This window comes from Anguilla rostrata, chromosome 11 (genome assembly GCF_018555375.3).
Source record: "Anguilla rostrata isolate EN2019 chromosome 11, ASM1855537v3, whole genome shotgun sequence".
Taxonomy (NCBI): domain Eukaryota; kingdom Metazoa; phylum Chordata; class Actinopteri; order Anguilliformes; family Anguillidae; genus Anguilla; species Anguilla rostrata.
In genome coordinates, this window is record NC_057943.1 from 36,912,202 (window position 1) to 36,926,237 (window position 14,036).

At 47.3% G+C, this 14,036-nt stretch overlaps 1 protein-coding gene across 1 annotated transcript in view; it reads right to left on the reverse strand.

Moving 5' to 3' along the window:
• sema3gb (sema domain, immunoglobulin domain (Ig), short basic domain, secreted, (semaphorin) 3Gb) overlaps nucleotides 1-6,210 on the reverse strand; it is a 26,264-nt gene extending 20,054 nt beyond the window's left edge. The window contains exon 1 of the mRNA XM_064300225.1: nucleotides 5,744-6,210. The gene's annotated coding sequence lies outside the window, so the exon portion shown is untranslated. The remainder of the gene's footprint in view (nucleotides 1-5,743) is intronic.
• Nucleotides 6,211-14,036: the final 7,826 nt, after the last annotated feature.

The window sequence follows — 14,036 nt, forward strand, 5'->3', positions numbered from 1 at the left end:
CTACCAGCCCTCCTATTTATACCACACAGCTGTTGGGCAGCATCACACTGGGCCACATGCAGCTGCACAGATTCTTCTGCATCTATGTTTATATGGCTTTTAATACCGGTGGCATATTGTTTCTACTGTTCACGCTAATGCCACTTTTAGTGCGCATCACATCACACATAACAAACATCACCGCTTCTATGCTGCTTATATTACATTAAGTGTTCTTTGTTCTGGAAGCTTCTATCAGAAGGCTCCCGTGTATTCTGAGTGAATATCTCGGATTTGCTTTAATCCACCTTTCCAGAACCAGGTGGTTATTTTTATTTTAAAGAACTGACAGAAGGGCAGGCGCGTTTCCTCTGGAGAGGTCGAGTTCCTGAGCTCTGCTCATAGCCAGCTGGAACTGAAACGGTGTTCCTCAGAAACCCCGCGGATGCTGGACCTTTCTCTCTGGAGGGTTCCCGACTCTTCATATCTAATCTTCATGCTTTGGAGAATGTTCCTGTTCACGTTTCACGTGGCGCCACGTGACTGAACTTGTGTGGCCTGTACGAGACAGTGCCAGAGGAAGGAAGCTCTGATAAAGAATAAGAAACCCAGGGTAAGTGCTTGGTGGGACGTATGCACAGAGCTGGTATGACTCATCAGGTAAACACATCCCACGTCCCTCCTACTGACACCAGGTCGGTCACTGGCACATCACTACAAATCCCAGGTCAGTGGCTGGCACTGGACTACAAATCCCAGGTCAGTGGCTGGCACAGGACTACAAATCCCAGGTCAGTGGCTGGCACAGGACTACAAATCCCAGGTCAGTGGCTGGCACAGCACTACAAATCCAAGGTCAGTGGCTGGCACAGGACCAGAAATCCCAGGTCAGTCGGTCAGGTACTACTGGTGCCAGGACAGTCGATCAGTTACACGGCTCTGAAGGTAAAATGAGAGCTGGTCTATTCACTTCTCTCTTTAAACAGGGAGTGATTTTATCGCAAAGTACCACATCTGGTTTGAAATATCAGTTAATTCTCAACATATTTGCCTTCAGGCTGTTTAAAGGAAACATTATGTTCTAAACGTTTGCTCTAAGCACAGGTAGAGAATACAATTCTTAAACGGTAATATCACTATAACAGTGAGCCAAACTTTGTTAGAAAACACTGGGCACCTCACTGGACAGATTTCTGAAAGCAGAGCACTAAAATGTGTGCTTTGGACAGATTTCAGAGGGAGGCAAGCGCACTCAACTGTGCTCTGGAGGAGCGACTAGCTGACATGCCAATTCATACTAGCATTTTAGAGCCACTGAGATTTCGGTTAAAAATAATGAAAACGCGCACCTCTGAGTAATCAACAAGTGCACCAAATAAAGACGGATGAATACAAAGACCTGCAATTTCAAGAGACACGACTAACCTGTTTAATGCTGAACCGGCTGCCCTAAGCGTGATTAAAGATTCATGAACTCAAACACGTTATTAGTCAGACTTTAGGCAGACGGCTACACTGAAGCTACCTGGACCTCTCCCTCTGCAGCTATGTCATAATTACAAAGCCGTGCTAAGCCGCAGTCAGACAGTATTCTCCTCTGTGTTTAAAATATTAAAATAGAGCCCAGAACATTAACCCCAGGAGCTTAGGGCGGTTTCATTCATTAAAGCCACAGTTTCCGCGCAAACATAAACCTGCGGTTGCTTTGCTCACCTGCCTGCGACTGCCAGACGTGGGATTAAACCTGATCTACACCTGGGTGGAGTCCCTCTGCCATCCCTCTTCTGAAGAGCTGTACACCACGGGATGCTACAGCACATTCACAGAGAGAACATCTATGCTCACACAGAGCAGATCTACGCTCACATAGAGCAGATCTACGCTCACACATCTACACTCACATAGAGCAGATCTACACTCAGGCGGAGCAGATATATGCTCACACAGAGCAAATCTACGTTCACACAGAGCAGATCAACGCTCACACAGAGCAGATCTACGCTCACACAGAGCAGATCCACGCTCACATAGAGCAAATCTATCCTCACACAGAACAGATCTACACTCACACATCTACGCTCACACAGAGCAGATCTACACTCACACAGAGCAGATCTACGCTCACACATCTACACTCACACAGAGCAGATCTACACTCACAAAGAACAGATCTACACTCACATAAGCAAATTCTCAGAGTAGTCACACTCAGAGCAGATCTAACACTACACAAGCATCTACGCCACACAGAGCAGATCAACTACACAGAGCATCTACACACACAGAGCAGATCTACGCTCACAACAAATCTACCTCACACAGAACAGATCTACACTCACACATCACGCACACAGACGATCTACCTCACACAGAGCAGATCTACGCTCACACATCTACACTCACACAGAGCAGATCTACACTCACACAGAGCAGATCAACACTCACACAGAGCAGATCAACACTCACACAGAGCAGATCTACACTCACACAGAGCAGATCTACACTCACACAGAGCAGATCAACACTCACACAGAGCAGATCAACACTCACACAGAGCAGATCTACACTCACACAGAGCAGATCTACGCACACGCAGAGCAGATATACACTCAAACAGCAGATCTACACTCACAAAGAACAGATCTATTCTCAGAGTAGATCTACAGTCACACATAGCAGATCTACACTCACACAGAGCAGATCTATGCACACACAGAGCAAATCTACACTCACACAGAGCAGATCTGCTCGGATCTGCTGTTGCTAGGAGAAGGGCCTGTTTTGGCTGCCATGTTGTGATGTTGCGCTTACAGTAATGACCCTGCGCACTGCCAGGCACCGGCTCACCCACTGGCCGCAGCCCAGGAATGTGCAGAATGGAGGATTAATGCCCCTGGCAGGGGCAGCTGGCTGGATTAGCTACCCTTTTGCCCGCTGCATTGTGTCCATTGCTGTAGGAAGAGGATCAGAGGGTTTAACATACCTCAGTCACGTCAAGTGCTGTCGCGTTTGAAGCCCCAGTGACACGCACAAGTGCCCTGACCCCACAAAACACAGCAGTCATAAAGTATTCATAATTCCATCTATATTCAACAAGCAGCATTTACAGACTATTCATGTAAATAATATATTATTATTTATTATTAGTATAATCCCAAAAAAAAGAGACATTTCCTAAAAAGAGAGCAGGGCAGACCCACTCTCCTTTCATAGCGTCTGCTTTATTCAGACGGGGAAAAATCTGAGAGGGCAACAGATAGAGAAGAGTCCGCAGCTGAGAAAGGGGCATGGTGGGGATCAATCCCCCGCCTGCACGGGGGGGGGGGGCGCGAGGGGGGTCACATACCGCCAACCCAAGGACCGCGCCACACGCCTCACCAGTACAACGCTCTCTTTTAAAGTCACGCATCAAGTTGTGTCATTACCCAGGTGATACCAACCATGAAGGACAATGAGCGTGTCACTCATGCGATGTCATTCTGCACTAAGCACGTGATTGGGCATAATGTCGCGGGTGGGCGGGACCGAGCAACGTTTGACACGCTACTGAGGGCGTGCACAGGGAGCCCTCAGGGAGGACGTGGCAGTCCTGGCGTCGGCTTTGGCGTACAATCCGGCGCTCCAAACCGGGAGAAAAGTTTGAATAATGGAGAGAACGATGGTAATTAAAAAAATAAATAAATAAATAAATGCTTCTTCCGAGCTGGACAAAGGCCAACTGGCTCGGTTAAGTTGGCTTTCCTGGTCTGTCAGCTTCAGAACATCTGTGTTCCTCTTCCTGACGTGGGGAGGAGACACTGCCTGATGGGAAAGTGTTCCTTCCTCTTCCGTTATATTTTCAATGTAATTTAAAATATAGCGACATTGTCATTGTCACTGCTTTCTAACTGCAGACAAGTATGGTGAGACGAAAAAGCAAAAGATATTGCAGAGATCACTCCACCCTCACCAGCTCCCCCCCCCTCCTGACCCCAGGAGCCTTGCTTGACCCCCATTTGACCTCTGACACCTCATTGAGGTTGTCACAGCAACAGTCTCAGTAGGCTGGCTGTATTTTGTGGTGAGGAGTTGCCTAGCAACTACCAGAATGCACCAAATCCTTAAGGACAATTTGGTGCAAGGAGCACACTCTGAAGATTCTGGAAGTTAAGGGGGGGGGCCTGGTAAGGGGTAGGGGTGTCTCTCATCTCTCTCTTTGTGCCTAACCGACCGCAGAGCTTCAGAGGCTTTTTGTGTTCGAAACATGAAAAGGGACATCACACAGGAATGTGACACGGAGCAAAACCAAGAAGCCCAAATATTTCTGCTCGCTTTGCTGGAGGCTGGTTTCACATAAAAGACTGAATAAGGTACAGAACAGGACCGTGAAAAGAGACACAGAAGCACACAAAGACCAGGCCTAGACACAAACACAAACACACCCACACACACGCATACACACAGACAAACACACGTACACACACATCCAGACACACACACTCACACAAGCCTGCATACATGCACAGATACATGCATACCCACTGATACACACACACATACACATGTAAGTATGAGGGCAGTCCTGGACAGATGCGTAACACACACACACACACGCGCGCACGCACACACACGCACACACACAGCACAGCACTTCCTGAAGTATGACTGTACCGTCCGACCATTTCATCCTTGACAGAGCGTGTCAACAAAAACCACAATTTTCCATCACTGCCATGGACGCCTACCATGTTAGGCCAGGGAAGAAACGCCATTAGCCAGTCTGTCCAAACTAACAGGAGTGGACCGAACTGGGACCACTGAACTTGTAAAATGGCTGAAAGCTTTTTCATGTCCGCCCCAGCATCTTCATGCAGCCTGCTGTTTTTGCACATTGCACACCTCACTTTCTTATATACGGAATACATAAAGTTCAATGTATTTCCAAATGTGGTAGATTACACTTTATGCAACCTTTTATGAGTGTTTATACATGGTCCACACCATTTTAAGTTAATTTAAAAACAGATTAGGCTTAAATAACCAAGGACCAAGGCAAACTAAATTATATTAGCCTGGACCTTAACAGATGGGTGATGAACATTTATGGCATTTATAATAGGTCACCAAAACGGTTCTGCTTTTAACTTCAAATACATTATGTATAGACCAGGCACTTCAGCCAGGAACCGCCTAGATGAATTATGAATAAGTTCACTAAAACCAGAATACATAATGCGCCACAGAATCCCATCTACCCTGTAAGAAAGTTGCAGGTTCGTTGAGCAAATAAATTCAGCGCATCTTGTTTGCGCGAGTAAAGTTGCCAAACAAATGCAAAGAACTTTGCGAATGGCAAACAACGTAAAAAAATAAAAATTAAAAAGGCAATTCGATTTTCCACTTTCGTTCAAATGGAAATAAATGTGCGAATTCTCTCATTTTAGCAATTACCATTACATATGCGCTAAAATATTTCCCGTTCGGCGACGAGCTCCAACCGGTGACCGAAGTACCACAGCCCCGTGGTACAAGAGGGTTTTGCTGTCAAACGGTTGAGGCTGCTATACTGACTATTGTTCACTGCACAAGTGCGACATTTTACGTGATTTTAACAAGCACAACTATCACTCAGGTTTATGCACCAGATTTGAGACTCAGCAGACCGTAAATTCATCAAGTTTTCTTCGTTTGCTTCAACAGCTTCAGCACGTTTTAATATTCCGATTCTCAAGCTCAAGCTTTGCAGTGTATTAGATGAAGAAATAGAAAAAAACGCGGAACATACCTGGTAATATTTTCTTTCGCAGTGCTGCAGATTACAATGGGCTCGCTTTGCCAAGGTGCAGGTAGATGCTGTCTCCCCCAATGGTCGCTACATTGCGCCTGGCGACCAAACCCTGTTTCAGCGCACCGTCCGACACAAAGCCACCCGAAACCCTTCCGCGAGTTAAATCACCCTCAAACAATCCACTTGTGAAAGTCCGCTTCGCTTCTGAAGTTGTAAAAAGTTAGTAGAAAGGAACGAAGTGCGCAATCTTAGCCAAGCCTATTGTGATGTGTCAGAAAGTCTTTGATGCGTTTGATTAATCGTGTCTCCGGCCTCCCGCTTTCTCAAAACTCTTGAAAGAGAAAAAGAAACATATCCCAGTATACAAAGCCTGTCCACTGCACTAAGCCTCCAGTCAAGTGCTGGCAGGTGTTGCGTCTCTCTCTCTCTCTCTCTCTCTCTCTCTCTCTCTCTCTCTCTCTCTCTCTCTCTCTCTCTCTCTCTCTCTCTCTCTCTCTCTCTCTCTCTCTCTCTCTCTCTCTCTCTCTCTCTCTCTCTCTCTCTCTCTCTCTCTCTCTCTCTCTCTCTCTCTCTCTTTCCGTCTGATCTAGCCGCGTTAACCCATTCCATGCCGGTGTCAGCCTGAGAATGTTAGGACACGCGTGCGCGTATTTCATATAATTAATTAATTATAATTACCGTCTTGGACACACTGTACTTTGACACTTAAATAAATAATTACCTGCTTGTGCAATTAAAAAATGCATTGCTTGTGTTGAATTCCCGCTCCGCACAAGTAGCATAAAATATGCTGTTATATGGAAACACGTGGAAGGTCTAGGCAGGCAGGGAGAATCACAGCTGCGGACTTCTGCCTCTCATGTGCAGGCACTGAATTACTGGTTTTGGACAGAGAGCTGATCGCACACTTAAATGCAAAATGAAATTATTCTTTTATTTATTTCGTACAAAAATGGTAAAATCTTAAATTTCAGGGCACTTTCCTTTCTTTGTCATGTGAAATTGTAACCAGCAGGCTGAGAAGCTGGCAGAAGATGAACACACAATCCCTTTAGCAGGTACATATGCTGATGATGCTGGACTCCTTATATGTCCTGATATCATTACTATCGACATATTCCTGGAAAATAAAGTCAATCTGCAGGGCCCCATGTACCTCCACCTCTCTCCCCTTCTCTCCCTTTTCCCCGAGCTCATTGCTTCCCCATCCATTAGTTTTCCTGGTAACCACCCCCTCCCCCACCCCCAGGCCCACAACCCGAACCCCACCACATCCAATCCGCAATGTGCTTTCCGCTTATCTGTCGATTTGAGATCCATATTAAAATAAAACAGTAGCTTAAGGGGGTTTATGCTGCAGCCAGCGCTGCCATGATAAAAGCCAGATGCCCCACCGCAGGCCACGCCCACACGGCTCTGTCTGCACACGGTCCCTAGGTGGAGAGAAGGACCCGGTCATCCGCTGAGACAAGCCGTCCGTCACTGTGCCCGTCAGAGGGTAGAGGGCAGACAGGAGGTGTGTTTATGCAAATGAGCGGAATAGGCATCTGGCTGAATTAGACAGGAACAGCAGAAACACAAATAGACAGCCCCCCCAGTCTGCATGAGTAATGGCCGCTGTAAGAGATGTTGATGTCATTGTCCTGAGCAGGACTGGGGGGGGGTTAGAATTCCTGGGATTCCTGGCAGCTTGGTGCTCCAGCTAACAAAAAGGGAAACAGGGTAACCGGGGGGATTAGGGTGAGCTTTCACACCCCGCCATCCCCCCATGTGTCTCCCCAGAGCACCCCCACCCTCGGCCTGGCCTTTGTGGGGAAGAGGTCACTCATAAAGGCCCTATCAAGCTCCCGCTGAGCCCCAAACAGCTCTATAGACACCACGCTGGCCTGTTGTGTACCCCACACTGTTCTATTGCAACACTGCCCCACTCTGTACCCCACACTGTTCTATTGCAACACTGACCCGCTCTGTACCCCACACCACTCCACTAAAACACTGACCCATTCTGTACCCCATACCGCTCTACTGCAACACTGACCCGCTCTGTACCCCACACCACTCCACTAAAACACTGACCCATTCTGTACCCCACACTGTTCTGTTGCAACACTGACCCGCTCTGTACCCCACACTGTTCTATTGCAACACTGACCCGCTCTGTACCCCACACAACTCTACTGCAACACTGCCTCACTCTGTACCCCACACTGTTCTATTGCAACACTGACCCGCTCTGTACCCCACACCACTCTACTAAAACACTGACCCGCTCTGTACCCCCCACCACTCTACTGCAACACTGCCCCACTCTGTACCCCACACCACTCTACTACAACACTGCCCCACTCTGTACCCCACACCACTCTACTGAAACACTGACCTGCTCTGTACCCCACACCACTCTACTGAAACACTGACCTGCTCTGTACACGAATGCACATGATCACACATGCGCACACCTGAGCGCAACACACCTGCCACACAAGTTGGGGAGTTGTGGGGAGTATTTGGGGTGCTGTTGGGGAGTTTTGGGGTGCTGTTAGGGAGTATTTTGGGTGCTGTTGGGGAGTATTTGAGGTGCTGTTGGGGAGTTGTGGGGAATATTTGGGGTGCTGTTGGGGAGTATTTGGGGTGCTGTGGGGAGATTGAGGTGCTGTTGGGGAGTTGTGGGGAGTATTTGGGGTGCTGTTGGGGAGTATTTGGGGAGTATTTGGGGTGCTGTTGGGGAGTATTTGGGGTGCTGTTGGGGAGTATTTGGGGAGTATTTGGGGTGCTGTTGGGGAGTTAGGGGAGTATTTGGGGTGCTGTTGGGGAGTTTTGGGGAGTACTTGGGGTGCTGTTGGGGAGTTGTGGGGAGTATTTGGGGTGCTGTTAGGGAGTATTTTGGGTGCTGTTGGGGAGTATTTGAGGTGCTGTTGGGGAGTTGTGGGGAGTATTTGGGGTGCTGCTGGGGTTCTACTATCCCTCCATGGGACAGGGGAGTTGGATCAGCATGGGGCTAGCAGGGAACATTCCGGAGATGGACTGGAATGTCCTGTTCCAGGAAACACAGGGAACAGATTTCCAAAGCGCTCAACGCGACACGCAGACTGCCGATGTCACAGCCTCCACGTGGACCATGATGCACCAGTGGAGCTCATGAGAAGGATGACACACAGAACAGACATCAGTTTAAATTTTTTAAAAGGTTTTCTTTTTTTAAGGTCTTTCTCTCTACACAGTCCTCTCCCATAAAAATGAAAAAGCCCTAAAAAGAAATTTGAATATCAAATGAAATTTTATTCACGTAATGCATTTTATGAAGAATTTATCACAATTTATCCCAGAATGCCATGGCTTAAACCCACACATGCAAGGCGACTGTGGTGAGGAAGCGCCCCGTGATGGAGTGCAGGAGGACGCCTGAGGAGGAACCGGACTCCAGAGGAGGAGTCAGTCCTCCTCTGCAGGCTCAGGGTGGGCGTTCTGAGGGACAAGACGCGGTCCAGCCAATTTTTAATCCATCGGGTCATGTCAGGAAAGGTCGTATGAACCATTCATTTATTGACCTTTATTTTATACAGGGTAGGTTGACTGCCTCCATCTGGAAGCTGTGGTCCCGGCGGTGGGGTGTGGGGGGGTGGGGGGGGGGCATCAGTGGAATAGGGAAACAAGTCACAAAAAGAGAGAGTTAGGCAAGAGCCTAACCTCAGTGAACACCATAGAGGCGCTAACCTCAGTGAACACCATAGAGACGCTAACCTCTGTGAACACCATAGAGATGCTAACCTCAGTGAACACCATCAGTGGAATAGGGAAACAAGTCACAAAAAGAGAGAGTTAGGCAAGAGCGTAGCGTCTCTGTTAGAGACGCTAACCTCAGTGAACACCATAGAGACGCTAACCTCAGTGAACACCATATAGATGCCAACCTCAGTGGACACCATAGAGACCCTACCTCAGTGGACACCATAGAGACGCCAACCTCAGTGAACACCATAGAGATACTAACCTCAGTGGACACCATAGAGATGGTAACCTCAGTGAACACCATAGAGATGCTAACCTCAGTGAACACCATAGAGATGCTAACCTGGTCTGGGATTTCTAATCTGGATTGGTGGTGGGAAGGAAACCACGAACATGGAGTATTTTTGAATGTGTGCAATCATTACCCCTCTACCCCACTGCAGACACCAAAATTAACACCCTTACTTGGTGTTACTGAGGGTTGAATAACGCAGACCTGTCAATGTAAATTTGCATTTTACACCAGCAATCACACCTGAACTCACTCTGAACTCTGATGGATTAAACTGAAGGGAATTACAGAGACCATTAATATGTGTGTGTGCCTGTGTGTATGTTTGTGTGCATGTGAGTGGTTTGCGTGTGTATGTGTGTGTGCCTGCATGTATGTATGCTTGTGTGTGTGCATGTGTGGCAACTAGTTGTGTATGTTGTGTGGTCTGCAGTGTGTGTATTATGTGTGTGTATGTGTGATGTGTGTGCTAGTTAACAGAGACGGTACAATACAGGAACACCTGGATGTTGAAGTTCAGTATGCGATTCAATTACACTATATACAAAACGACAAGCTGCAATGGAGGGCCTTCATACAAACATCCCGTTTATAAAAAAAATCTGAAACAAGAACAAGAAAAACATGGAGGAAGTCAGATAGCGTTCCAAAGTTAGAGGAACAGGCAAACAGGAACAGGTGTGCCTTTAGGCCTGATTTAAAGAAGCCAATGTGCAAGGCAACCAAAATCTTGCCCAGCAGTTTTCACATGAAAAGCAGGACCCTGTCCGAAACAGCCTCCTAACTACCATGTCCTCAAACTACATAGGCCTACTGTCTACTGAACACACGATAGCCAGGATGCGGAAACCATCCTCCTGTCATAAGACGTCCCACCCCTTGTAGCCTCTTCCTCTCTGATTTGTGGGACCCAAAGATGGCCCGCCTCTTCCTCTCTGATTTGTGGGACCCAAAGGTGGCTCCGCCTCTTCTTCTGTGTGGTTTACTTCCTCAAAAGTGTGCTCCCTAATGCACTCAGCAAAACCCCGGAAATAAGTATACTATACAATATACGTAACTTATTTACTCAATAGTAGGCAAGTGCACTGTTTCACACATGGCCGAGCAGTTTCTGAATGCAGTGTGCGTCCAGGAGGGCACAGCCTAATCAGCCCCTGCATATGTGACAGTCCCCAAACCATGTCTACAGGAAGCGGGCAACACCTTAATCTCAGTCCTCAGCTAGACGCCGGAGCCAGTGATCCCAGGACAGGGGGGTGTTTATGGGTACGCAGTCTGACGGACTGTAGCACAGTGGGTAAGGAACTAGACTTGTAACCGAAAGGTTGAAGGTTCGATTCCCGGGTAGGACACTGCCGTTGTACCCTTGAGCAAGGTACTTAACCGTAATTGCTTCAGTATATATCCAGCTGTATAAATGGATACAATGTAAAATGCTATGTAAAAGTTGTGTAAGTCGCTCTGGATAAGAGCGTCTGCTAAATGCCTGTAACGTAATGAATTTATGTGCTACATGGAGCCGCTTTAATGCTGAACGCGACAAACCAAAAGAACAGTGCGACGGTCACACAGCCCAGACATCACAAAGACACGCATCAGCATTTCAGCAGCATTCACGGACACGACAGCTCTGCTTTTCAGAAATACTGGCGCGAGTGTAAGATACAGTGACCACTGAGTTAATGTGTGCAATCGCTCAGACACTGCTCAGGATCAACTGTAATGAAGGAATACATTTAATTTTAATGATGTATATGTGTGGCAACTTGGAGCCAAACAGCATTGCCTACGCCTAAACGTATGGCCGAAGAATTAAGCCAAGCACTGGGAAAGGTCACACCAATTGTGACTAACATTTTTGAAGAGTAGGTTTATGGAATGAATGAATGAATGCATTTATATAGCACTTTTCTGAACGCTCAAACTGCTTTACAGTGATGGGTGGGAACTCACCTCATGCACCACCAACGCGTAGGACCCACCTGGATGATGCACGGCAGCCATTTTGCACCAGTACGCTCAACACACTTTAGCTATTGTTTTTAATGTTTTAATTAGAATGTTTTTTTTCAAAATTGTGAGTCAGTGTTCCAGAACGCCATCGCTTTCAATTACCAGTTGTAATTGTTACATCAGCATTAGAATGTTCAGTTAAGAACATTCTAATCAATTGAAGGATTGCAGATAAAGGTGCGCTCTGTGATCAGTCCTTGCAGAATCCATTTCATAAAATGAATCCGCACTTTCTCCCTGCGAGATCACGTTAGCATGTTAGCATAGCTTCAGTTTATCTAAATGACTTCTAACTTTTTTTTGTATATTTACTACCAATGAGAACCGGCCTAAATCTGCCCTACATTCATTATTTGGTGTTTTCCTTTGTATTTCTGCAGAATTCAGTATGTAGGGTTTCAGTTGGATTCTTGTCCCATGCAATGTAGTCTTGCTGACTGAGTGGACCCCAGACCTCACTTCCATAAAGCGCAATAGGTTGAATTACACTGTCAAACAATTTGGACCAGATTCTAATTGGGATATTTATTGTCTCTTTATTGCATATATTGCTCTTTGAGCTTTTTGGCTGGACCGCACCAGCGGGGCCAGCCCTACAAACGCAAATGTCTGTGACTGACTGAGTGGCTGAGTGATGAAATTACACCATTGGTCGGCTGAGTTACGAAGTTACACCATTGGTCGGCCGGATCACGTGTGTTAGGTGCAGCCATATACTAGGTTTTAACCTGGTCTTGTTCTTTTAATGCATTTACTGCCATGCAGAAACTTCCTGATGCAGTGATTGTCAGACCAAGGTAAGTATAATTCAGAGTGTGCCCAAGGGCGGTGTTACCTAGAGCTAAGCTATGGTTCCCATTGACAGGACGGCCTTTATTTCACAGTTCAAACAGCATCTGCGCCCCGAACGTCTGCAGGAAATCTGCCTCTGCAGACAGACATTATCCCCAAACCGGGCTTCTGCACAGAAACACCGTGCTGCCAGACCTCCACAGCGCCCACACTGAAAGCCATCACTTAGCCTCTCCCCGTCAACCTTCCATTCACCCTCAGCTAATGATACATCACAGCTAAACATACAGATTATCCACCTACCTGCCTGCCTGCGAATGTCTCATTCTGCTGCACAGTATATCAGCACATACTGCACTGTGCAGTGTGTGTGTGTGTGTGAGGTGTGTGTGTGTGCGTGTGTGTGCATGTGTGCGCGTGTGCGTGGGTTTGTGTGGTGTGTGTGATGTGTGTGTGTGTGTGTGTGTGAGGTGTGTGTGTGCGCGTGTGTGTCTGGTGTACGTGTGTGTGTGTGTGGTGTGTGTGCAATGTGAGTGTGTGTATGTGTGCAGGTGTGTGTGTGTGGGTCTGTATGGTGTGTGTGTATGTGTATGTGTGTGTGTGTTTGTGTGCATGTGTGCAGGTGTGTGTGTGTGTGGGTCTGTATGGTGTGTGTGTATGTGTATGTGTGTGTCTGTGTGGCTGGGAGGGGGCGTCTCTGTGTCCCTGCTGATTTTTAGTCAGCTGCGCAGTCGGGGTCGGTTATCAGATGAAGGAAAGAGGCAGAAACAAAATGGCAGAAAGGTGTGGGAAAGTGGCGGGAGGAAAGTTCACAGTGACCGTAAAAACGTCCAGACTGGAGCGCGCACAATGACCAGGAGAATATACCGCTGCCCAGGGCAGGCCAGCGCGGAATGGAGCCATCTCACCCGCTACGGCAAACAAAACACAAACTGTGGGGGGTTGATCAGGCAGTGGGAGGAGCCTGGCGGCGGAGGGGGGACTCTGAGCAGGGAGTGGGAGGATCCTGGGGGGGGGGGGGGACTCTGAGCAGGAGTGGGAGGAGTCTGGGGGGAGGACTCTGAGCAGGGAGTGGGAGTAGCCTGGGGGAGAACTCTGAGCAGGAGTGGGAGGGGCATGAGGAGGGGGGGGGGAAATCTAAAAAGCCTATAATTATAACCATCTGAAATCCTCCACACAATTATATCTTCTCTTGCTGTAACTATATCCCAAACATTAAGTATATTTTTAGAGGGCAAATACCCCCAAATGTGTTTTGGCTGTTTCTTATTAGCCATAATGGGAAAAGGGCCTAAGGAGGCTTAAGGTGACTTAGTTATCCAGCTGAATTGTTTCTCATTTTCCATTCACAAAGCCACCTTAAGCTCTTTTCCAACTCTTAAAGACTTTATGTCATTAAAGGTTTCTTTCTGTTTAACCACACAGTTTACTGCATACTTGCAAGATAACATTAACTCTTGAACA